The sequence below is a fragment of the Hibiscus syriacus genome, unplaced genomic scaffold (assembly GCF_006381635.1).
Source record: "Hibiscus syriacus cultivar Baekdansim isolate YM2019G1 unplaced genomic scaffold, ASM638163v2 tig00008013_pilon, whole genome shotgun sequence".
NCBI lineage: Eukaryota > Viridiplantae > Streptophyta > Magnoliopsida > Malvales > Malvaceae > Hibiscus > Hibiscus syriacus.
Genome location: NW_024062150.1, coordinates 1,344,847 through 1,372,521, shown reverse-complemented (window position 1 = coordinate 1,372,521; position 27,675 = coordinate 1,344,847). Strand labels below are relative to the sequence as shown.

General features: G+C 32.9%; 1 pseudogene; it reads left to right on the top strand.

Moving 5' to 3' along the window:
• Positions 1 to 15,432: 15,432 nt before the first annotated feature.
• Positions 15,433 to 27,572, top strand: LOC120201887 (annotated as a pseudogene).
• The last annotated feature ends 103 nt before the right edge of the window (positions 27,573 to 27,675 follow it).

Here is a 27,675-nt window from a genome sequence, read left to right as displayed (position 1 = left end):
TATGACTCGTCCCAAAAATAGAACTTGGCATCATGTAGAAACCTCTCTTTTTGCTTTGGTTGTTCAATTCATATGGAAAAACACCACTAACAAGAAAATTAACGAGGTCAGCGTACCACATAATTGTCGTGGCATATAAGATTTTCTTATTAGGAAATTATTCCTTAATATAAAAAATGTCATGGCATTTTGAAATGTTTTATAGCCTAGACAAATGATCTGCAGCCTGGTTTTCAGTACCTTTCCTATCGATTACCTCTAAGTCGAACTCTTGCAGTAGTAATATCCACCTAATAAGTCTAGGTTTGGCATCTATCTTGTTCACTAAATATTTTATAGCTGAGTGATCAGTGTGAACTATGACTTTGGTGCCTATCAAGTATGACCTAAACTTGTCAAATATAAATACCACGGCAAGTAATTCTTTCTCAGTAGTAGTATAGTTTAATTGTGCCTCATTCAAGGTACGGCTAGCATAATAAATAACATGAAAGATTTTACCTCTACGTTGCCCAAGCACAGCCCCCACGGCAAAATCACTTGCATCACACATTAACTCGAACGGTGCCGTCCAATCTGGTGGAACCACGATTGGTACAGAGATAAGTCTTTGCTTCAGCTCTTTGAATGCGCCATGACATTTCTGATCGAATACGAACATCTGGTTATGTTGTAGCAAGGTGCACAAGGGCTTGGATATCGTGGAGAAGTCATTGATGAATAGTCTATAAAATCCAGCATGTCCAAGAAAACTCCGAATGCCCTTGACAGAAGTTAGTGGGGGTAGTTTCTCGATCACCTCAATCTTGGCTTTTTCTACCTCAATGCCCATTGCAGAGATTTTATGGCCTAAAACAATGCTTTCGATCACCATGAAGTGGCATTTTCCCAGTTTAATACAAGATCGACATCCTCGCATCGCTTCAGTACCTTAACCAAATTGTCGAGGCATTTTTGAAAGTCATCTCCAGAAACAGAAAAATCATCCATAGAAATTTCCAAAAAATCCTCAACCATGTCTGAAAATATGGCTTGCATGCAGTGCTGAAAAGTTGTTGGGGCATTACAGAGTCCAAAAGGCATTCTTCGAAAAGCATAAGTGCCATAGGGACACATGAACGTCGCCTTCTCTTGGTCCTCTAGTGCGATAGCAATTTGATTATACCCTGAGTATCCGTCCAAGAAACAATAAAATGTCTTGCCAGCAAGTCGATCTAGCATTTGATCGATTAACGGCAAAGGGAAATGATCCTTCTTGGTGGCCTTGTTGAGCTTGCGGTAGTCCATACAGATTCGCCACCCGGTGACTGTGCGTATAGGTAACAACTTGTTGTCTTCACTTGTCACCACGGTCGTGCCTCCCTTCTTCGGCACACATTGGATGGGGCTTACCCAAGAACTATCAGAAATGGGGTAAATCACTCCAGCATCAAGCCATTTGAGAATCTTTTTCATCATAACTTGCTTCATGATTGGGTTCAATCTTCACTGTGGCTCTATGGATTTGTCGTGGCATTCTTCCTGCAGGATCTTGTACATGCAGATAGTTGGACTTATTTCCTTCAGATATGCCATCGTCCATCCCAACGCTTTCTTATGATGTGACAAAACACTTAACAAACTAGATTCTTGGTTAGGAGTAAGGGCAGAGGAAATAATCACAGGTAAAGTTTCATTACTACCCAGATAAGCATATTTAAGATATTGTGGCAAATTCTTAAGTTCTAGGGTAGGTGCATGATGTAATGAGGGTTTAGGAGGAATAAACTCGTCAAAGTTAAGAGGTTCAAAATGCTTACCTGGGTTAGCTTTGAGGAAGCTATCCTGTTATTCCTCTATAGAAAAATCATTAGGCTCTTCAGCCTTTAAGTCTTCGAATAGCCTTTCATTAGGGTCCAGCTGAATGAAATTATCTTGGAAAAATTGATATGTTTCCTTTGCAATTATTGTATATACTTCAAAAATGCTCTGGCGTTCTTCAGAATCATCCATGTACTTGATAGATCGGAAGATATTCACAGTAACATATTAATCGACCACTCGCATGGTCAGCTCGCCCCTCTCACAATCGATGAGAATCCAGCCAGTAGCTAGGAATGGTCTCCCCCAAGATGATGGGTGTTGTGGCGTCAACCTCACAGTCCAGAATCAGAAAATCGACAGGAAAAACAAATTTATCAACCCGCACGATGACATATTCAATCCGCCCTTCAGGACGCACATGTGAACGATCGGCTAATTGCAATATGACAGATGTGGGTATCACATTTCCTATCCCAAGCTTCACGAATATTGACTTAGACATCAAGTTTATGCTTGAGCTAAGGTCACATAGTGACTTCCCAACAAATTTGCCTCCTATCGAACATGGGATGATAAAACTGCCCGGATCATTTCTCTTTGGTGGCAGCTTACTTAATGAATAGCAAAATTCTTTTGCCGTGGCAATTGTCTCGTACTGCTCTATTTTTCTCTTCTTGGTAACAATTTCCTTGAGAAACTTAGCATATGTTGGCATTTGTTCTATGGCCTCAAAAAAAGGAACATTGATTTGCAGTTGACTCAAGATGTCAACGAACTTCTTAAACTGGATATCTTCGTTATGCTTCTTCAATTTTTACGGAAAAAGAGGTGGGGGTCTGGCTTCCTGTACTGACGTGGTGCAAACAGAAGTTGCCTTGGTATTTTTATTTGCCCCCTAAATTTCTTTACTTCCTTATCCTCTTCTATTGGTGCTTTTTCCAGCACTTCTCGATCAGCTTGCACAGTTATAGGGGGTGAATCATCCTTCGGTCTTCCCCCAAACTTATCTTCAACATTAATTTGTGTACCACTTCGGAGGGTTAATACATTACAGCTCTCCTTGCCATGAGGTTTGGTAACTTCAGTGTCACTCGACAAATGTCTTGGTCTGCGCTCTTGTAATGCAGCGGTAATTTAACCAACCTGACTCTCCAGCGCCCTCATCGACGAATTATGGCTCTGAAGCAGGGCCCCTTGATTTTTTATGGAGGTCGCATGATCTTGCAGCATTGTCTTCGTTGTTGCAATAAACTCTTGCATTGTGGCTTCTAAAGAACTAGTGTTTGATGAAGATGGCCCTCCCTTGTTAGAATTATGCCATGGCATATTCGATTGATAATTATGGGAGTCATTGTAATTCTGCTGTCGAGCTGGTTGATGTGCACTGCTGGTTCCTTGATTTCCCCATAAAAAGTTTGGATGTTGATGCCATCCAGGATTATATGTGTTAGAATAGGGGTTGTTATTGCCTCGATTGAAGTTGCCTACAAAGTTTATGGATTCTTGATTGGTCAGGCAGTCACTCTCATTGTGATTGTCGTGGCATAATAAACATGTTGAATGAGCTGCCTTCACTTCTCTTACCTCACTTGGCTTTTGCAAGTTCTTCAATATGTAGGTGATAGCAGCAAGTTAGGCGGACACCGAATATTTAAAATCTAGCTCGAAAGCTCCATGAGATTTTTCGCCCAACTCCAAGCCTTGTTGATGGAAACTGATAATCGTTGGTGGCAATCTTATCCAGAATGTCAAATGCCTCTGCTGGTGATTTATCAACCAGCGTTCCGTTTGCCGAGGCATCTAGCATCATCCTCATGGGCACGTTTACTCCATTGTAGAACATCACCACTTGTGTCCAATCTTGAAAACCATGATTTGAGCATTTGCGAAGCAATGCCTTGTATCGATCTCATCACTCATACATCGACTCATCATCAGCTTGACGAAAAGAAGCAATGTCATTCCTTAGTTAGGTGTTCATGTTCGGAGGATTATACCAGAGCAAAAAAATTGTGCACAGATCAGTCCACGACTCCATTAAACCCGCGGGAACGCCACTCAACCAAGCCCTTGCTCGGTCACGCAGAGAATATGGAAATAAATTTAATTTTAGAATATCTTTGTGTACTCCTTGTTGGCGAAAAGAATCGCACACCTCCAAGAAGTTACGAATATGTTGTCTGGCATCTTTATTTGGCATGCCCCCAAACTATTCTATGGAGTTCAACATATTGAACATGACCGGTTTGAGCTCGAAGTAGGCTGTCTGAATCTCTGGTGCCACAATTCCAGGATTTAAATCGTCTAAAATCGGGTTTAAGTGATCACGAATGTCACGAGGTGTGGGTACATTTCCAGCAAATGGATTTGTCTCGGCATTCTGATCCTCCTCATGACCAATGCCTGGATTTCCGATTTGGTACATATTTGCACGTTGAGCACGTCTTCTTCTCCTAAAGAGCCTCTCAATCTCTGGTTCTAATGGCTCGTTAGGGTTACTTCTGGTCATACACCACGAGATCCTGAAGAAAATAAGAAAAAAATAAAGGGTAAAACTATATAAAAGAAATATAAATAAGTAAAATAAAAATGCTATGACAAAACAATTTAACTTCCAGCTGCCAATTCCACGGCAACGGCGCCAAAAACTTGTCCGCTATTTATGAGTACTATAAATGGGTGTGGATATATGTGCAAGTATACACAATCGAACAAGTAATACAGTGATAAGTTGAGTATCGTCTCCACAGGGAATTGGGGAAATCAAATAGGTTTGTCAAGGTACTTTACTTTGTCACCTAAGTAAAGTTAGTGATGGTATATACAAATGAGAATGTTGTGGCAAAATGGAATGAATGATGTGAAAATAAAATGGTGGTAGTGTGGTCGTAATTGAATATGTCGTGGCAAGTTGGATGAAATGTCATGGAAAATTCAATTGTGATAAGTACAAACAAATGGAAATGTCAAGGCAAAATAAAATATAAATATACGATTTGATTTATAGGACTTTAGCTTTCTCACACGGCAAGCTGCTATGGGAATGAGTGACAGGAGTCACTAGGAAAATCTAAGTCTATTTCTCCTAATGATATTTCTTCTATGCCTAGCCTACCCGACAGAGTCTACTAAGGTGCCTTATTCTATCTCTAGTAAGGGACTCGATAGATTAAAGATGCTCTGGCATAACCGATTGGCGTAAACCCCTGCAGTGATCCTATTGGTCTAAATAACAGGATATGTCTCGGCAATACCTTTTTGTGGCAGCATTAACATCTAACATATCATTTTTGCACAACTCCTTTTAGTCGAATGAAATCCTAACCTTATCTCTAATGTGGATTAGGCCTAGTTACTACCTAGAAATCCTTGTTTATGTAGTTCCTTCCTAATTTCTCTCAAACACTAAGGATAATTTGCCAAGGCATTCTCTCGAACCCTCAAGACCTCCTAAGGAAAGGTTACTCTCGTAGCTCCTACAACCTTAAGACATTAAGTTTCATAAAAAAAATAGGTTAAAGCATAGAAAAACAACCATTCATTGAAATATAAGCTTAAACATCCAAGCAAACTCCCACCAAATAGGATTAGTTCATGGTGGGGTTCGAAATAAACAAGCACAAAGCAAGTTTCATCCGTTCCTTACAACCCAATAACAAACTATAAAAGCAAAGAACAAATGGGAGGAGAGAAAGCCTACGACGTGCACTGCCCAATGCTTCCCTCGGCCACCAAGAATTGCTCCCAGCGAACTGGCTCCTCTCGGATGCTCAGGACGCCACTTCCTTAGGCTTGTCTAGGAGAAATGCCACGGCAAGTAGGATTGACTGAGGAAAGTAAGACCTACTCTCTCTAATTTTTAAGCTCAAATGGGCGTGGGACCAAAAGTTCTTTTTATTTTGGCTTCATCCTCTATATATAAAGAGAGAGAACCCTAGGAATTGGTGTTGAAATTCCTAAGATACCCCTAACTTTGCTTGATTCTTGTGATGATTGGGCAGTGGTCCAGCATGGGCAGCTGGAAATGGCCCATACTGGGTGGTTGGTTGAGTACCTGACATCTGCAGCAGGGTGGCATGGTCCAACATGGGTAGCATGGTCCAGCATGGGCATTTGCAGTGCTAATCCAGGTAGATTTCTCGCTCTTGGTGAAATTGGGAGACAGTTGGCTTCAAAAATATCTTCTCACACTTTGCTTGCTTTCGAAATGCCAATCCAACTCGGCATTTTCATTCTGCTCAGCAGTCTATTTATGTCACGGCATTTCCCTTTCTCCTTTCATTGCTCTCAATTCCTGCACATCATTAGACAAACACCTTCCCTATAAGGCAACACTGATGACGAATTAGAATGCTGCGACAAACTGAATTCAACCACATGTTACATGGTCCTAAATAAGCTCTTAGACATTCAATAACTTAAGTGAAAAGGTTCCAAAATGTGACCTTTTTACGGAGTTATCATGTTATATCGGTCTCTTTTCACGGAATCTGCTGAAGCAATGGATTTCAGCTCCGCCATCTCTTCAGGTGTTAATTTTATGGACAAAACTCGGATCTTCTGGTTGAAGTTTTTGACCTTGGTGGTTCCAAGAATGGGACACGTCATTCCCTTGGTGATGAACCCAAACCAATGCAAGCTGTGATGGGGTGCACCCCTTCTTTCTTGCTATCCCATTAACTCGATCATAAAGTCATTTGTTATGCTCGAGATTTTCACCTTAGAATGTCGGAAGATACTGTGACAAACAAACATTCTTTCAAATGATTATCTCGTTCAAAAATAAAGATGACCGACACCAAAATTCTTTGTAAATAATGCATATGCATGATTCAAAGACATTTCAGAGAGCTCATGACTTTGATTAATAACACAAATTTTAGAAAGGTCAATACAAGGCACATCAGATAATTTAAATTGATTTGCTTATAGTGAGACTTAAGAAGAAGCTAATAATTACTATCATATATACGATAACAGACTCCTCAGAAATTCTCTATGTGTGGATTGAGGGCATTACTACTAAATATAGTTTTAACAGAAATATTTGAAAAGGACTCTAAGATTACCACCTCACCATTTTGTTTCACTAGGTGGTTGCTTGATGCATGTGATTCACTACATAATGGCAGAAAAGAGAAAAATATGACAAATATGATCGAACTTCAGTTCTAAACTACTCAGCCATTACCACAGGATAGATAGAGACTAAATGGAAAATTTCAACTTAGTAAACGTCAATATCTAGTTAAACCAAATTTATATGAGGTTAGCAATTAGGCACCTTGAAACTAAAATCCAGGGGTATTTGTTATAGAGGATGCCTACATTGCTCCAACTCTTCATGTGCTTTAAAGTATCTGTGTCCAAAACTTTTACGGATGTGGGAATGGAGATATGATATGAACCTCAAATGACCCTTCCAACACTCACTCCCAAAGTCCAAGTAATGTAAGTATGCTAGAAAATAGGAGACTGTTGCAGAACAACTTAACCATCAAGGAAATACTAGATTTCAGATACAAAAACTCTTATCATGTCCATAAATTCTTAATTTTCTTATGCCAGTATAGATGTAGATTTTCTCTTAATTACATATCTCAATTAAGAATATACACCAAAAAAGTGAAATTAGATATGACTGAAAGTACAAATATGCAATGGTGAAACATATCTACAAGAACAACCTTTCTGAAGTCACCCTCGCCCAAAGTTTCCACCATTTTCGGCCTATATGAAAAAAAACCCTCTCCCCAAAGAACTGTAAGCAACAATCCCAATCCCAAGTTCCTTGAGGTAGCGTTTGGTTCGATTGAATCCCTTGGAATTAGGGGGAATTGGAATCTAATTTTACCATGTTTGGTTCAAGTTTTCTAAGGGAATTGGAATCCCTCATGGCTTCAACTTTCCATCAAATGAGGGAAAGTGAATTCCATCCATTTTATGATGGAATTCAATTCCCTTGTTAGAGGGAATTGAAATTTGACCATACTACCCTCATCAATCTTTTGGTAACTTATTCATACATTGAATAAAAATATTTTTTTTATTTTTTCAGGTCGGATCGGGTTTCTAATTCATATATTCGGGTCGGGTCTGGTGAAACTTTATTTTGGTCGGGTCGGGTCAATTTTTTTAAGTGTGATATTCGGGTCGGGTCGAGTTCGGGTTTAGGGTGAAAAATACCCGACCCGAAAATATATATAATTTTACCTTATATATTTAGGAATAATTACAATAATACCCCTCTATATATAATTTTTTCAATTAAGTCACTGTTTTTATTGAATAAAAATATTTTTTTATTATTTTGGGTCGGGTTTCTAATTCATATATTCGGGTCGGGTCAGGTGAAACTTTATTTTGGTCGGGTCGGGATTTTTTAAGTGTGATATTTGGGTCGGGTTCGGGTTTAGGGTGAAAAATACCCGACCCGACCCGACCCAAAAAATATATAATTTTACCTTATATATTTAGGAATAATTACAATAATACTCCTCTCTATATATTTTTTTCAATTAAGTCACTGTTTTTATTGAATAAAAATATTTTATTATTATTTCGGGTCGCGTCGGGTTTCTAATTCATATATTCGGGTCGGGTTGGGTGAAACTTTATTTTGGTCGGGTCGGGTCTCGGATGGAGGTTCCCTTGTTCTCGGGTCGGGTGGACGAAAAACCCGACCCTACCTGCCCCATGGCCATCCCTAATTGGGATGATTTTAACTTATGATGTTTATTAGCATGATTTTTATAATTTTTGAAATAAATAATTAATCAAAAAATTAAAATTTAATTTTTTTTAACTTTTATATATATTGCTACATGTAATTTATAAAACAAACTAAATTAAGCAAAAAAACAAGAAGGGTAATCATGTCATTTTAAATTACAGAAATCAAATTCATCTGACATGTCTGCGAACCAAACAAAATATGGAATTGGATTCTAATTCAATTTCCTGCCAACCAAACAGAATATGGAATTAGATTCCAATTCCTGACAGATTTCAATTCCAATTCCTGACAGATTTCAATTCCCTCAGAAACATTCCAGCGAACCAAACGCCACCTGAAAGAATTCAAACAATCCCATCAAAACAAGAACCCAAATCATAATTTTTAACAAAAATCATTAGGTCTTGTTGATAAACAACTGCAAGTAGGAACAATATCTGCCTCCACATCTCTAGACCACAATGACCACTCCAATTGCATAGCAGTTATTGGATGAACATCATTAGCCCTCCTAATAGTCGATGCAGACGCCTCAGATAAACCTATGTACTTCACATTCCCTTCTTCAACTAGTTTTTAAGGTTCTCCAATCTGGTATTCAAAATATCACAATTTAATCCATAACACCAATAATAACAAAGGACAAAACAAATTGAAACAAAAACAAACCATGACTTCAATGGGGACCCTATTATCTACCCGATGCTGATAATAAAGGTCAAAACAATCAACACCAAGACGTTTCAAGTGTCCTCGCATAAGCAAGGTCACTTCCCATCTGTATAATCTATACCAAACTTAGATGCCCATTCGACCTTGTTTCTAACACCATCTTTGAGTGCCTTTCCGACAAGGATTTCAGTGGTGGGGACCATAAACATCGGAGGTATGAAGAATGGTAACCCTAGAGTTTATTGCATAGAGGATGAGAGCAATCATGTCCAGTTCTGGCTTCGGTGGACCGTAGAAAGCAGACATCCCCATGCATCCAAGTCCCTGTGCCGACACTTGGCATGTGTTTGTTTTCACTGTTCCACCTCTTCAAACCTCTTATGTCTACGTTGCACAGACCACGCGCAGACATTAGGCTTTGCAGACCGTTTGTTTTTTAGAAGAAAGAAGCTCTTTTAACGTCTGCGCGAGATCTTCTTGGTGCAGACATGGTTTTATGTCTTCAAAGGTCTTCAAACCTCTTCAAAACAATTATAAAATATGATATTTATTAAAATAATTTTTAAATAATTTAATAAGGTTATTTATTTTAAAATAAATTATTATAAAATAATTTATTTAAAATAATTTATTATAAAATAATTTATTTTAAAATAAATTATTATAAAATATGGATTGATTTATTTTAAATATTTATTTTAAATAATTTATTAGTATGGATTGATTTATTTTAAATTATGGATTGATTTATTTTAAATAATTTATTAGTATGGATTGATTTATTTTAAAATATGGATTGATTTATTTTAAATAATTTATTAGTATGGATTGATTTATTTTAAAATATAGATTGATTTATTATTGTAGTTGTATGGATTAATTTATTTTAAATAATTTATTAGTATGAATTGATTTATTTTAAAATTTGGATTGATTTATTTTAAATAATTTATTAGTATAGATTGATTTATTTTAAAATATGGATTGATTTTATTGTAGTTGTAGATTGATTTATTTTAAATAATTTATTAGTATGGATTGATTTATTTTAAATATGGATTGATTTATTTTAAATAATATTAGTATGGATTGATTTATTTTAAAATATGAATTGATTTATTATTGTAGTTGTACGGATTGATTTATTTTAAATAATTTATTAGTATGGATTATTTATTTTAAATAATTTATTAGTGTAGTTGTTTGGATTATTTAAATTTCAGTATTGTAAAACTAAATTTATTTAAATCCCAGTATTGTAAAACTCTTTTAAGTTTAAAAAATCAGTTTATTTATATTTCAATTCATTTTAGCCGTCTGCAAACGTTAAAAACAAACAGTCTTCTTTTTGCAGACTGCATACTTTTGGTCTACCTCTTCTGCTGCATATGCCTGCAGATGTGGTCCGCAGACTGATGACATTTTACCTCTGCAAAAACAAACACCACCTTGGAGTCCTTGAACCCAACTTGATCCTTGCAACTTCTGAGTTCGCGATTTTTGAGCTGTGAAAGCTAATGCAGAGTTTAGTGGATGTGTGATGTGTGGTGTGGTGTTGTGTGAGTGTTGGGGAAATGATGGGGACAATTTAAAAGACAAGATGCGAAACGACCGATTTTACGATGGCCCGCATTACGTAAGGAACTATGTAACGCTTTCGACCTCTCTTTGGGCCAACATTTCGTCTTTTCAAGTTTGGTTTTTCACTGTTTAAAATTTGATATTAGTTCCATTGCGTACTCAAATTTTGGTTTGAACTGAAGTTTAATGATTGTTTGAGGAGAAGAAGATTATATAAGGTAAAAATATCGAGTAAACAATTGAAATTGTCACTTATCTTTTATATTTGTATATTTTTATTCATCAAATTAAAAAAAAAATTGATCAGTTATGTTATTATTTTATCAAGTTTTGATCACTTGAACGTTTATATTGTTAGCTTGATGATGTCATATTAATAAAAATGAGTTCATTTTTAATTTGACTCATAAATTTGATATATTATCAATTTGAAATAAACAATAGCACACTAGTATTCGAAAGGCATGAAGCAAGATGTATGGCATGGAAAGACAAGCGATGCACAATCGACAAGGAAGAGGGCCTTAGGGTTGGTTGATGATGTGAAAATATTATGAAATGTGGGTGAAAGAGTCTGCGTAAGAGGGGTGTGCGATGAAGAGGGTTTGATTTGAACAATAGACGACATTTGATTGAAGGTTAGGCTCAAGCACAACGAATTAAGTGTAGCAAGGTGAAATGAAACAGAGGAAGATGTAGAGGCGTTAAGGTTTTTTGTTAATAGGGATTAAAGCAATGTAAGATGATCAACAAGGATGTTGGGTCCAATGATGAGGAGAGATTAATTGAATATCAACAGTGCGCACAAAGTAGGTTGCTGTAAATGAATGGAGAAATGATGCAAAGAATGTTATAAGAGAAACAAATGATATAAGAGGCGATGTGTGTTTGGCGTACGTGTATATTCGTGAAATGTGCTTGGAAATCAGATCGAGGTGATAAACATGAAGTGCCACATAATGCATACAAAGTGTCACACAAAGTCAATGAAGTTCCACATTACACATGAAGTGACACACGATGGACACAAAGTGTCACATAATACCCACGAAGTTTCACAACACACAAAGTGTCACGTGAAATGTCACACAATGCACAAGAAAATTCCACACGAGCACACGAAATTCCACACGATGTACATGAAATGTCACCTAGTGCACACGAAATATTAAACTTGAATAATCATAGAACGTTATGATCCAATTTTCATAACATCTCGATAACATGAGATATCATACCTCGACTCATAGATAGAACATACAATACAAAGACTTATTACAAGTCTCTATTTCATCTTAAACGCATTCATAGATTTCTTATACATGTAATTATATTGGTGTAGATGAACATCATCACATATTTCATATGATCATATTTATATTGTGTAAACATGACCAACTTGAAACATATCATATAATCATACTTATATTGTTGTAAACATGATCAACATCACAAATTTCATATAATTATATTTTACACTAGTGTTATCGTGATTATTTTACATATTTATATAATTCATAATACACTATTATAAACATGATTAATTTCACAGATTTCATATAATCTATAACTACATTGATGTAAATATGATCAATTTTATGGATTTTACATACACATAATTGAATTAATGTAGATATAAATATTTCACAAATGTCACATACATATACTTACATTGGTAATATTATGAATATTTTCACAGATTTCTCATATGTATACTTACATGGATAAAACTATAAATATTTTTACATATTCCATATACAAATAATTACATTGATGTAGATATGAACATTTTCATAGATTTTACATATCACATATTTTAAGTTTATTAACCACTCAAAAATAATTATAATAAATTCATGAATAATATCATATAATTAAATAGGGTAAATTACATGAGTGGTCTCTTATATTTTCGGCCCGTTTGAATTTGATTATCGGATTAAAAAATAATTTTGACCTCTTACATAATCGATGTGTTTAGTTTTAGTCCATCTATCGTTAAATTCCATTAACATGCTAACAAAAATCCGAACTAACAATTAAAAAATAAAAAAAACCAAGTGTTTTCTTCTTTTTCTTATTCCATCATAAACTCACGAAAAAAAGGATAATGGACAATTGTGCAGCCACCATAAACTCTAATTCTAATACCCTCTCAACAGCAACTACTATCTCATCCAATAAAACCACTTCGAAAACAAACTAATTTATGAAATTCTTTTTTAGAAAATTATCGGTTATCATCTCGAGATCATAGAGTTTGAACCAAATCGACGACCAAAGTTATTGCTTCTTTTCTTTCAAAATCATTTTTCATATTAAAAATAAAATTTCAAAAAACTAAAATTAACAAAAACAACAACATCAACATCGAATGTCTATTATTCAAACCTGATTTTTCTTTCAAAGTTAACGCAAAAGCACATATAACAACACTATTACTTTCACGTCGAAATTCATTAACAATCCCAACAACAGAAATAGCAATGAAATCGAATCAATTAGTACTATAAGATCTATTACCATCAATCAAGATTCGAGATCAACCAAGAATGAATATCGTTCTTAACATAGAGATAAATATCACCAGTCATGATGTCAACATCCTAATTTCACGGATTCGAGTGTCACACGTAATTACCGAAATGATTAACCATAATTTTGAAATTATACTCATTTTTTAAAGCATTTATACAAATTATTAAAATGTACCAATTTATAAAATTGGTCCCTAATTTAAAATAAAACTAATATATAAACATATAAATTAAAATATTACAACTTAACTTATTTTCAAATCATAATCTTTACATGCTCACTAAATAGTCATCATTGTGCTTTGTTACTCTGTTGAGACTCCTATAATAACATCATTGTCTTATCGCGCTATACATAACATGTAACTTACGAACTGAAACACATTTCAAATGTTGAATTAACAAGTTCAATGTCACACACTAACTCTGGCATACTACACGTATTCGTAACATGAACATGTCGATGAGTATATTCAACGAAGCAATAATACCATGATTATTAGGGTTGTCTGACCATATATCTAATGTTTAACCATATCACAATAATACAACAATAACAATGATGAGATTTGGGTTACATATACATCAAATAGTCATATGTAACATATAAATAGACATCATAATGTAGTCCAAAGTCACCTCATCATCACAAGACTCATACCCATCTAGCCTATGATAGAGATACACATACAAAGATGCATAATGGTTTAAGGTCATCTCACCTTCGCAAAACTCACGTCCCTCTAACCCACTACATATGTACTTTGGATGAGATTTAGATCACACAACATCAATATCTTATATCCAAATGGTTCACATTTTAAAAGTACCTTGAGTGAGATCTGAGTCATATAACATCAAAATCTTACAATAGGTTAACCTACTCTTTTAGAGTATCTAGATAAGTCTGGGTCACCTCAACATTAGAGCGACATACGACTAGAATTATAAGTGTCTCAATGTGACTATTAGGATATTCGGATAACCCATTACCCATCTAATACATCTATCATGCACAACAGACAATTATCATTTTTCGAGTGTCAAACAAAAACATTTTCGTTAAATGTTAATGGTTATCGACTTGATTGACAAAAATTAAATAGTTAAGTAGTTTGATTGACAAATTAAAAAATCGATGGTCAAAATAGAAAGGAGAATAGCATAGTTTACCCTTAGTCTAAAATCTAAACAATAAAATTTAAATAAAGTTTTAAGGATCAAAGTAGAAAGTGATATACTTTAAGGATCATCTCAAACATTACAGATTTTAATTGATTGAAGAATTTTGTTGAATTTTTTGGAACATAAAAACGCTCAATAATTTAACGTATGATGTTTTAACTTTTAATTTGGAACAAAAATTCTTAAAAGGATGAAAGTGAAAAAGGAGATATACTTTAAGGATTAATTCAAGTATTAATCCAGAAAAGAAAAAGGAAGTACACACAAAAGTGCGTGCGATAGCCATGAATAAAAAGACGTAATTTTGGCCGACAATAACGTAACCCCAAAACTGTCTTTATTATTATATCTATATACTCTGCTTCCTCTTTTTCTACCCAAAATTATTTAAAAATAAAAACAACACTTCCAAACCCAAATTTGTTGTAAGAACATCCTTCTCTCCTGTTTCTTTTTTTGTTCGTTTTATTGAATTCACTGCTTCTTTTTCTTATGTTTCATCGTTTTATTTTGGTTTGTCTTTGTACAATTTCTTAACCTTTTTTTTCGTACGAGATGATCCGATTTTGTTGATGGATTTAAGGGTTTTGGTTAACTGTTTATTTGGTAGTGAGTTTCTTTATGAATTCTGTGAATATTATGCAAATTCCATTTATATTTAAGGTCTTTATGGATATTTTTAATCGTATTTTAGGGTTTTCTGAAGGCGGTAGGTTTAGTGAATTCTGGGAATTGCTTCGACTTCCGTTTCCTTTTATGAACTCTATTTCTTCTCGTTCTTATCTGTTTAAAAAAATAGAAAAAATAGTGTTTGCTGGTTTGTTTATTTCCATGATTTTACGAACACCCTTTCTCTCCTATTATTATATTGTGTTTAGGACTAGGTTTCCAATAAATTTTCATTTTGTTTGTGTGCAAAAAGGAAAAGATAAGAAGATAATAGTAATAATTTGATAAATTTGCAGTTGAATGCAAATATAGCATGGCCAACTTGCAACTGGAGGATTTTCATTACATGGCTGAAGATCTCATTGATGACATGGATGAAGACGACTATGGTAGAGCTGGTGGAGACATGGAAGCTCATGAATATGACATGGTTTGTTTTTCATTTGGTTATGCATAATCATGTGATACATTTTCGTTAAATTTACTTTATTTTTGGAATTAATGATGAAATGAATCACTATCAAGCTATAATTTGACCATTTGAGCAGCTGACCAGGGTCACTGATACATCTTCTTGTCAAGCGCGGAATGGGAAAGACATTCAGGGGATTCCATGGGAAAGATTGAACATAACCAGGGAAGATTATAGATTGACAAGGCTTGAACAGTATAAGAATTATGAGAATATCCCAGCCTCTGGTGAAGCCATAGACAAGGTTTGTTTCTTCTCCTGCCATCTCTAAACGAGCTAGTTTGTGTTAAAGAGAATATCATGCTAAGATCTACATAATTGGTATTTGTTGCTTTAGGAATGCAAACTGATGGAAAAAGGTGGGAACTACTATGAGTTCTTCCACAACACCAGATTAGTTAAGCCAACAATCCTCCATTTTCAGGTTTGTTGGTTAGAAAGTGTTTTATTTCTTTTGTTGTCATTTATATATTGCCTTCTGATGATTTTAGTTATTGTTCTTGGATTTCTTCTTTCCTGTTAGATAACGATGTAACTTTAGTGGATTTAATCATTTTTAGACTAACTTTATCCTTTTTCTTGGTTCAGTTGTGTGCACAGGCAGTTATAAATTTACCTGATTTTTTTCTTTGCTATTGAATTTACTCAGTATTGTATTTTCTCATGTATGAATTTCACTGGTGATATTTATGCTTAAACTTGTATCTCTATGTGCCCCTGTAACTCTGTGTGTGTGTGCGCGCTTGCATGTCAGGGTGTTTGTTTAAGTTTTATTTTCTAGGTCTCTTTTTTTTTCTGTCAAGTACATCTACATTGCTTTTGTCATTGTACTGGAAATAGTTCTACAGTGAAAAAGTTAATAATAGATTTGGCTTACAAGTTTAATACATTCTGTGATTATTGAATTTACCAGACAAAGAGAACCTTATAAAACCTATTTATAGCAGGGAAACAATACATACGTATGCTTGTCTATTTACAGTTTGGTGAAATGATCTTTGAATCTGACAATTACTACTTTGAGCTTGAAGGCTTAGTTAGGTATGTCTTTTAATGTGCACACACACACGCGAGCACACACACACGCGAGCACACACACACACACATATAGACATGTTTTTGTGTGGACACACGTATATAGATGCATGTATGGATTTGTCTGTTTTTTAATACTGTTTAAACTTCCAAATTTTGATTGTTGACAAGTTTTTAAAGTCGCTAACATTGACCTAACATAATGGTTAAAGTTGTTGATATTGATTCCTGAATCTGTAAGCTGTGGATCTTTATAATGCTCTTACATCAAGAGGCAGTTTCGGATTGTCAAATAGTGGTTTGGATCTTGCTTGGTGTTTGTATTGGGCCCTAGTGTTGGTTGGTATAGTGCTGTTTGAGTTCTGTGCTATAAGTTCTTATGTGACTAGAGGTAACCGTTTTCCCCCACAGAAATGCACATCGGTAAACGACCAAAATTTTGTCAACAGAACAAATTTCTTGCTTTCAATATGGTAGTTAGTTTGTGTAGTCATTAACACTTGCAAAACAATAATACTACATCATGTGCAATGATTACCAGTGTTAAAGCATGTGCCTAGATGTGTCCGTGCCTTAGCATTTTTCAATAGAAACACCTCAGACCTTTTCAGTCCAGGCCCATTCGATCTGGTGCTCGCCTAGTGCACCTAGGCATGCTTTTTTGTAAGGCGATAATCATAAAAAATACCCACCTGATTTATTTTATCTTTAATCTTTTATTTTTCACCTTTTTTCTTTCATCTGATATTCCTTTACTAGTAAAAAAAATACAATATCAAATTCGATACTTCATATGGTATTTAAGCATTCAACAACGAACATTGACCCCAAGGAAATCATGCATATTGACCAATAAATAATTGCATGTTTTGTAGATAATCTAGACTCCACTTTAGAGTTTATTATATATATATTTCACAGAAACTCACACATATACGCGTTGCACTTTACTTCACCAAGGCTAGTGCCGTTTTTGTGCCTAGCGCCTGAGGCAGTGTAAGGGATTGAGCGCCTAGAATGTGCTTACTGTTGAACTTTTAGGTGACACTGTGAATCAATCTCATTCAATATATCATATTGTTTGATGCACTTAATCTCTCTAACATCACTGAAAACTAAACTATCGATTAAACCATAATATATCACATCGATTTACTAGATGTCTTTTGTGATATCCTTGTATTATAGACTGAAAATGCCCAATTGTGGAAAAGGCTGGAATTCATTTTCCCTATACATATGCATCTAAATTTCCAGCATCTCTAGTTTGGATGCATATTTGCTGCACTTCAGTCCACGAGAGTTTATGACACGGTATTTGAGCAAAACAACTTTTTCCCCTTCCGTATATTGAAGTTTGAGTAATAAATCTATATTTTGATGTAAATCCCTATGTTGTTACATTATATATTTGGTGTCTCTAGGTTGGATAAGCACTTATTGGTTTTTATTTTGTTGTTATAAGTCTATAGACACTTGATAATTGAGCTTCAATAACCTGTAGTGGAATGAATTTGCAGCTTCGAAACTTGGTTTGGGCTACTTCAAAACATGATGTTTACCTCATGTCCAATTATTCAGTTATGCATTGGTCATCATTGTCATGCAATCTATCTCAGATCCTTAATTTTTCTGGGCACGTGGCACCTACTGAGGTATCGCAAATGTACTTATAAGACTTCTTTATCTTTTTACTTATTGGCATGAGTGGTTTGATGATGATATTTATTTTAGTAATTATGGTCCACTTTATTCTAACTTATATTGACATGTAACTAGAAACATCCTGGAAGTTTATTAGAAGGTTTTACACAAACCCAAATAAGTACTGGCGGTCAAAGACAATTTTATGGTTGCAGGAGGCTCCAAGAGAGCTTACTTTTAAGGTAAGTTAATATTTGCACATCTTTTGTCCAATATTTTCTTATCTGCTGCTTATTAGATGGAAAATATGTTGATCCGAATCATTTCTTTTGAAACACTAGTTCACTCAGACCCAAATTCAAGTCTTAGGATAGAAATACTAGTTCACTTGTTGATTTTTTAATCATTGTCAATTATTTGGGGACAGAATCAGAGTTATGCTCCTCCAGTTTTTCTCTCCTCTCTCTGAGATAAGCTAGGAACAATATTTGACATGAAACCCTTACGACTTGCAAACTAATACAAATTCTGTTTAGGAATCATCTGATCTTTTATCAGTTATGTGATGATTTCATATATGTTATTATTGTTAGAGAACTGATAATCTTTGTGGTTAAGGTCCTGTGATCTTGTTTAGGAATTTTCCATGATAATCGGAAGAAGAGGCATAGTGATTGTTTGAGCGAGAGAGAGAGAGAGGTGGTTCGCGTAGGTGGAACAGTGGTGGATTTGTGGTCTGGATCAGTTAGTACGGGGAAACAATTTATGGTCCACTATCTCGTTTTTACAAACTTTTCATTATGATGGAGTGTAAGAGTGGCTCTTAGTTCATTTCATAGCTTGTTCGCCTGAGTTTCTTGGGGTCTTGGTTTAAATGTAATATCTGCCTTTGACAGTTTGACCGCATGCTTTATGTTGGTTCTATTTCTACAATTTCACTTTTTCTGTATCTGTAGCACTTGGACAGAAAAGGAGTAGCCTTCTGTACCAGGACAGCCTATGACGATAAAGCAATTACAAACACTATCGAGATTTACGACGGCTTGAGGTAGTATGATAGTAGCTACTTGTCCGTTTGACTGGGAAAATATATTGAATAAAACATAGATTGAATTTCAAAGCTGTTTTGCAGGGGTGGAATCAATTTTATGGCCTCCAATAACGACTGTAGCATGAGGGAATATGATACAGAGAGATTTCAGCTCTTAAACAATTTCCGGTTCCCTTGGCCAGTAAATGTAAGCCCATCTAATCGATACTATATGCCTACTTTATTAATCAAGCTGTTCTTTCTTACCACTTCATGTTCTATTTTGTATCCTTTAAATTTAAAGGGACACAGAATTTTAAGGGTAGTCATATGGTCATTCAGTGTAAATAATATCTTCATATAATTGAGAGAGGGTGAATTTGACTATATGGTCTGCATTTCAACGGAAAAGAGGAGGCTGCTTCGTAAACTTGTTTAACCGCACAAAAATTAATGGTTACCTTAATAACCGATATGCAATTCCCAGTTTCCTTAATTTTAATCACACAGCTAAAGTTGTGTTATTCTGATGCACAGCATACATCAGTCAGCCCTGACCGAAGGCTTATTACTGTCGTCGGAGATAACTTGGATGGGTTACTTGTGGATTTGCAAAACGGAAAGGTAAAAATAAAAGTTTTTAATAGGTTATTAGAACTACACCATTGAATGGCTGAGCATTGATGCACCGGTAAACAGGAAAGTAACATTATGATCGGAACTGAATCACTTTTCTTTGCTTACAGACTGTAGCCACTGTGGTAGGTCATCTAGATTACTCCTTTGCTTCTGCTTGGCACCCGGATGGGCGCATATTTGCCACAGGAAATCAGGATAAGACCTGCCGAGTGTGGGACATCCGAAACCTCTCGATGCCAGTTGCGACTCTCAAAGCAAACTTGGGTGCTGTACGATCAATCCGCTTCTCATCTGATGGTCAATTCATGGTAGTTGCCGAGCCAGCAGATTTTGTTCACGTGTATAGCACGCAGGCCGATTACCAGAAAAGACAAGAGATCGACTTCTTTGGGGAGATTTCGGGAGTATCTCTGAGCCCTGACGACGAATCTCTGTATATAGGAATATGGGACAGAACGTATGCAAGCTTGCTGCAGTATAACAAAAGACACGCATATGCGTACCTAGATTCGTACTTGTGATTCTGCCTATGAATCTGTTTTTGTTGATGTAAGGTGATCTGAATGACGATAATATAGTATGACAGTAGAACAAGTGTATGAATCTGTTACAAGCTTGGTAGAAAGGTGCATGTACATTACAATCACATCCTTCAAATGAAATTGCATGTTTTGAATAGAAATGTGAATAATTTGTTGTAAATCATCACGTCAGTATCGTAAATTATTATATTAATATTATAATGGCTATGATAGAAAATTGTTGATCTCGGGATCATATTAAATTTTTTTTCTGAGCTTGAGGGGTATATTAAATATAAAAATTGTTTGATTATAGAATATTATAAGAATGTTTTTATTAAATAATTAAAAAAGTTGTAGTTTTATAAAATTTATTTATAACTTAGGTTACAAAATTGAAAATTAAAGAAGTAGAGGAAAAACAATAAAAGTGTATTAATTATAAATTCAAGGGAATATGTTTTTATTAATTAATTAAAAAGATAATTTGAATATGTTATTAGTCATCTTGAACAATCACGTTAGTGTTGTAAATTGTCATGCTGATATTGTATTGACTAATGATAGAAAATGTTGATCAAGAGATCATATTGAGTTTTTTTCTGAGTTTGAGGATCATATTAAGTATAAAAAAATAGTTTGATTATATAATATTATAATAATGTTTTTATTAATTAATTAAAATATATTGTTTTATAACAATAAAAGTATATTAATTATAAACTCAAGGGAATATGTTTTTATTAATTAATTAGAAAGATAATGTAAATATGTCATTAGTTATCGTGAACCATCAAGTCAGCATCATGAAATGTTGTGTTGGTATTGTAATGCTAATGATAGAAACAGTTGATCAAGGTATCATATTATTTTTTTATGAGTTTGAGGGTCATGTATAAAAATAATTTGATTATATAATATTACAAAAAATGTTTTTACTAATTAATTAAAATATATTGTTTTATAAAAAATATTTCTAACTTAGGTTACAAAATTGAAAATTAAAGAAGAAGAATAAGAGTAAAAACAATAAAAAGTATAATAATTATAAATTCAATTATTATTTTTATAAATATGTTTATATACCATTTTATAATTTAGTTTACTAGTATTATTATTATTATTATCAGTTTCATTAATATTTTTTATAATACAAACTATAAATAATTTTATAAAATTATTATATTTTAATTGATATTATAAACATATGCTTATTATATTTCATATTTTAAGTTATAATTAATATGTTTTCATAAAATAATTATAATTAAATCTAAACATATTTTTTATCAATATCGTTATGTCAATTTTAAATTAACAATTCATTAATTATATTGAATAAAAATAAAATTTAAATATTATAATTAAATAAAATCAGTGATAAAATTAATATTAACATTAAAAATTCAATGATATTTAGGATAACTTTCCCTTCTAATTAGTTATATCTAATTTTTTTTAATTGTGTTATGACATACAGTAATCAATAAAAGACATGAATAATCAAAGTCAAGGTCCCATTAAGATAATTTTTTTTATTTTATTAAACTAAGGTGATTATAAAGTAGTATATGTTTTAAATAATCTTAATCATTTGACAACGAACGTTCAATCACCCTGTTGCGGTCACTAATGCTCGAACCCGTGGCCTCTAAGAACAACAACGATTCTTTCAATCATTGAGATAAACTGGTTCGTGCCCCATTAAGACAACTTTCAAAAGATAAATTATTAAAAATTTGTAAACAGAAGAGTTATTTTATATTTTTATAGATATTAGATCAATATTAATCGGGCATATATTAAGAGATGATCATAACTTTTAAAACATAAAATCTATTAATGTTATTGGCTTTTTAACAGTTTATTAATAACATTGTAGAGGACCTAGATGTAACGGATGGTAGTGTTTTCCGAGGTTTGTTAGTAATGAAATATAAGGTGAATAAAATTTGATTTGATTTAAAAATTGATTTTTTATTTAATTTACTGTTAAAAAAATTGATTTTGCTTGACTCATAATTTTATAAATTCAAAAAAATTTAAATGAAGTATCGATTATAAAAGGCTTAATATACAAAATAAATGTAAACTATTCATTGAAACACGTTTTAGTACCTAAAGAATTTTTGTTAAAAATAGGTGTCTAATGTTTCCAACGTTATACTTTTAGGTGTCCGAACATTAACTAACATTAAATATCTCCGTTAAGTGACATATGTCATATTTGGGTAATTTTGAGATTTTATTTTAAAAATTAAAAAAATATTTTAAAAAAAAACAACACAGCAGCAACCCCCACCCCTTGCTCTTCCCCTTCCCCTTTCCCTTTCCCTTTCCCTTTCCTTCTTCCATATCAAACCCACATTGGCCTTTCGTCGTAATATACTAATGTTTTTCTTGGAGAAGCATTCAAAGGTTTGTTGGATTTTAAGCTACCATCGTCGTTCTTCATCGATTCCGATAGATTCCAACGTCCATATGCCACATCGCCGCCATGCCATTCGAATCACTGTGCTTTTCCAATCAAAACCCAATCGTTCGACAATGACGATGATGTCCAACAATAGTTTAGGTTAAGAAATTGAAGTTGGGAATTAGAGATTTGGATATTGGGATTTTAGATTTAGGATTTTGGGTGAAAGTAAGGACGATGATTGATCAATGGGTGGGTGGCGACGGGTGGGTGACCGGACGGCGATGACGATGGTGGTCGGCGATGATTGGTAATGGGGGTTGAATTGAGAGATTTTAGTTTCTTAGGGTTTTTTATAAAGAAATTATACCATTTTTTAATTAGAAATAATATTTTTATTATTAAAAAATTAAAAAAAAAAACGATAGGACCTAAAGGTATAACCGAGAAAACGTTATACATCTATTTTTAACAAAAAAATCTTTAGACACTAAATGTTTTTCAAGTCATAATTTAGCCTCCTTTTTTGTATTAATCCATTATAAAATATGATTTGAAAATTTGAAAATTTTTAGTTATTAATAGATAATTTTTTTAGTTTGAGTTGAACCATTTAACTCTGCATAATATAAGTATATTCAATATAAAAAATATGCAAAAATATATGTATATATGTATATGGTTATAAGAAATCTATTTAAATTATAATCAATTGGTATTATAACATTATAAATATTTATAATTAAATTTAAATAGAAATTCGACTCGACTAGACTCAACATGTAAAATTTTTAAATAAAATTTGAGTTATAAAATATAACTTGTTAACTCGACTAACTCAATTTTTTAACTCGACTCAATCTAATTTAATCATATGTTAACCTAGAGAAAAAGAAGTTATTAGGCAATAAGCAAGCCTAGTCGAACTCAAGTATTACTGATATCGACTCGACTCGAAAAGCTTAATATTGAGTTCAACTCTACTTGAAAGCTCGCAAACTTAAAATTATGATGCTCGACTCAAACTCAAAATAAAATAAAAAATTGAAACTTGACTTGACTCGAAAGCTCGTGAGCTTAAAATTTTCAAGTTTGACTCGAAATCAAAATTGAAACTCGAGTTCGAAAAAACTTGAACCAGAAATATTCTCAGACTTAACTCGATTCAATCTCAAACTCGAATTCGACTCAAGTTTAAACCCATAAATAGATGAAAATCTTATATTTATTTAAAAAAAATAACGTACAAATGATAATATTACTACTAAGTTAATTTAAAAAATTAATATATTATTTTTCCTTGCGAGCTTTTCTAATCAAAGTATGAGTAATATCTACGAAACTAAATAAAGAGAAGCAGCGTAATTTGACTTTTTATAGATATTTACGGGTACAAAATCATGGAGCGCATGGCACCGGCACCCCCGTGGATGCTTTTTTTAACTAATTATTGTCGTTTTCCTTCTGTATTTTTCCGAGATTCTTTTGTTTTTAGATAAATATCGTAAAAAATTACAAAAAAGAAAAAAAGAAAAATGGAGGCACACAAAAATTATTTTAAGAAAATTTAGATAAATTTTTTTTTAGATAAATATTATTTTGTTGAATTTATATTTTTGTTCATGTTTTAAAATTTATGTTAAAGAAGTAGGTAACAGTTGCTGTTGTTAATAATTTCGTGAGATAGGTGTGCAGTTGTACACACTTTAAGATAAAATAATAAAGCGTAAATTCTATATTTAGTACCTAAACTATCAATTTTAATCTGTTTTAATATCTAAACTTTCAATTTTTTTAAAATCATACCTAAATTTTAGTTTTTTTATTAAGCTAAAGTGATTACAAAGAAGTATATGTTCTAAATATTCTCGATCATTTGACAATAAGCGATCAATCACTATGCTGCAATCGTTGGTGTTGAACCCGTGACCTCTACGATTCATTTAACTACTAAGGTAAGTTGGTTCGTGTACCTAAAGTTTAGTTTTTGTTTCATTTTAGTACCTTCGTTCAAAATTTAACGTTAAGTTTAATCTTTTTGAAAGGTTAGGTACTAAAACGGGCTAAAACTGATAATTTAAATACTAAACACGTTAAATTTTTAATAGCGAGTACTAAATGAAATAAAAACAAAATATTAGGTAAAAATTGAAAATTTAGGTACTAAAACAGATTAAAACTAAAAGTTTAGGCACTAAATACATAATTTATAAATGAAAAATAATCAAATTGAAATAAAGTTATTTTGTTTAAAAACTACATGTGTTTATGTGTCAGAAACACATTAATACATGTATATATGAGTTAAACAACAATGATAACATATTAACACATTTAAATATGAGATATTGTTTTATTTATAATCTCGTAATTTTTTTGAATATGCAATTTTTAAAATATTTAAAAAATCTTTCTAACTCTTATTGAGTGGTTAGAGTTAAAATTCTCACAAGCTTATCCCTGTGGGGTGGATTTTACTTGATAAAAGATTAATTGTTACTTTAATAATTTGATATTTATTTAATTTAATCTTTGATTTATTTCAAAGTCATTTATAGTTACGCAATCTCAACTTTTAACTCCCAACTACACTCAATTCAACGAGATTTACTGTATTCAAATAAAAGGTCTACACATTAATAAGGCCTATGTATCTAAATATATACTTAGAGATAATTAATTTTTAAATTAACATCATTTTAAATTATATTTCAATTTGAAAATTTTTTTATCACATAAAATAAACACGTCACGTCAGATGTATTTTTAGAAGTACGCTCTATAAGTGAAAGAAAGTGGAAAGTGGAAATGAGAAAATATATAAAATAATTATATGAATCTTTTTCAAAAAGAAAGAATGCGCGTGATATGTGTAACATCCTCAATACTGGGTTAGTGATCAAATTGTAAAGTTTTAGAATTTGGTGATTAAAGTAGGATAATTGAATAGTTTAATGATTTATTGGAAATATATGATGAATGTTATTTAGTAATTATGGAATGAATTAAAGGGTAAAATGGTCAATTGACAAACAAGATTTTTATTCTTCTTTATAAGATAAGGAAAGCACGTGGGAAGAGGAAAAAAGTTTCAGAGTTCTCTTCTCTTCTTCCTTCTTCATACGTAAAGGCTTGAACCAAAGGTGAGTTTCTTTGTTTGTGGATTAATTGTTGATTTTAAGGTTGGGTTTTGATTATTAGATGACAACTAAGCTTAAGGAAAGCTTAAGTTATCTTAAAATCAAAGTATGATGGAGTTAGGAGGGATTAAAAAAATTAAGGTTCTTAGGTGAAATCTTGAAATAGAGTTCATAACTAGAGTTGTAAGTTAAATTTGACTTGTCAAGGGTCTAATTAAGAAGTTAGAAGCCACATAATTGGAATTAAAACATGTTGCAAAGTTGGTTTAATTCTTGAGTTATATATGAGGAATAGAATTTTGAAGTTAAAGATGGTTTATATGGATATAAATTGGTTTAAGCATGTGTATATGAGTTAAGAACATGAAAGGGGATGAAAGATGAAGTATTTGAGTTGATTTGAGTGGATTTTCGGGCTTAAAAATGAATTCTGGTTATGTGCATCGATGCACATTCAAGGTGCACCGATGCATCAAGGGTAAATTTCCAGAAATGTTCAGTGTCGATGCACAGGAGTGCATCGATGCACCCTTAAAAATGGAAACATCGAATGTAATTAATGCATCGATGCATAAGGAGTGCATCAATGCACATGTTAAGGGATGCATCGTACACTGTAGAATGCATCGATGCACTTCAAGGGAAATTGAAATAGACATTTCTTTTGGTCTAAGAAATGATAGATTAAAGTATATCAATGAGATACTGATATGTATCAATATGTGATTATGTAGATATCGAACATGAACAAGTTCGGAATGATCATCAAGTTAAGATTCGATCGAAAGAAAGGAAATCATAAAAGCGGATCGGAACTTAGTGAGGCCAGGTGAGTGCACTTTATTGTATAAGATTATATGGAAATTGACTTGCGATAAGTCTATTTCCGATAGTATGGTATATGATTATGTAATTAATATGTGAATATAATATCAGCTGTGTGATATGGTGGATATGTATTTTATGTGACATGATTGATGTGAAAACATGAGAATAAAAATATGAGACTAGTGATAACAATGATTAGGACAATTATATAAGTTATGTGAAAATGATTTATGTATTTATGGGTGAATCATATGGAAATATACTACATGCTTATATGAATATGAGTGCAATTTAAATTGTATTTATATTATTGTATGTGTGACATGAATTTGTATGAGTATATGTTAGTGTGATTATGAATTGGTAGAAAGAAAACAAGAGATGATATAAGAATATTATTAGATATACGATATGGAAAAATCATAGTGAGATATGTGAAAGAATTATAAATATATAAATTTATAGGTGCTATGAGATATATATATGTTTAGGTGAAACCATGCAAAGTGATACAAGCTATGTAACATAAGTAACATGAATTACATGAAAGTAAACCATGTGATTATATGCACATGTGATATGTGATAGAAAAGGATAAATATGAGATTAAAAGAGATGATATGAATAAGTGATGTGAATATGTGAACATAAGTAAACAAGAGATGATATATGTGCTTACATGAGAACATGAGAAATAAAATAAGCTATGTGATAAGGATATAGGAAATGAAATGAATGATATGAAATGTATGTATGCTTGATTATAT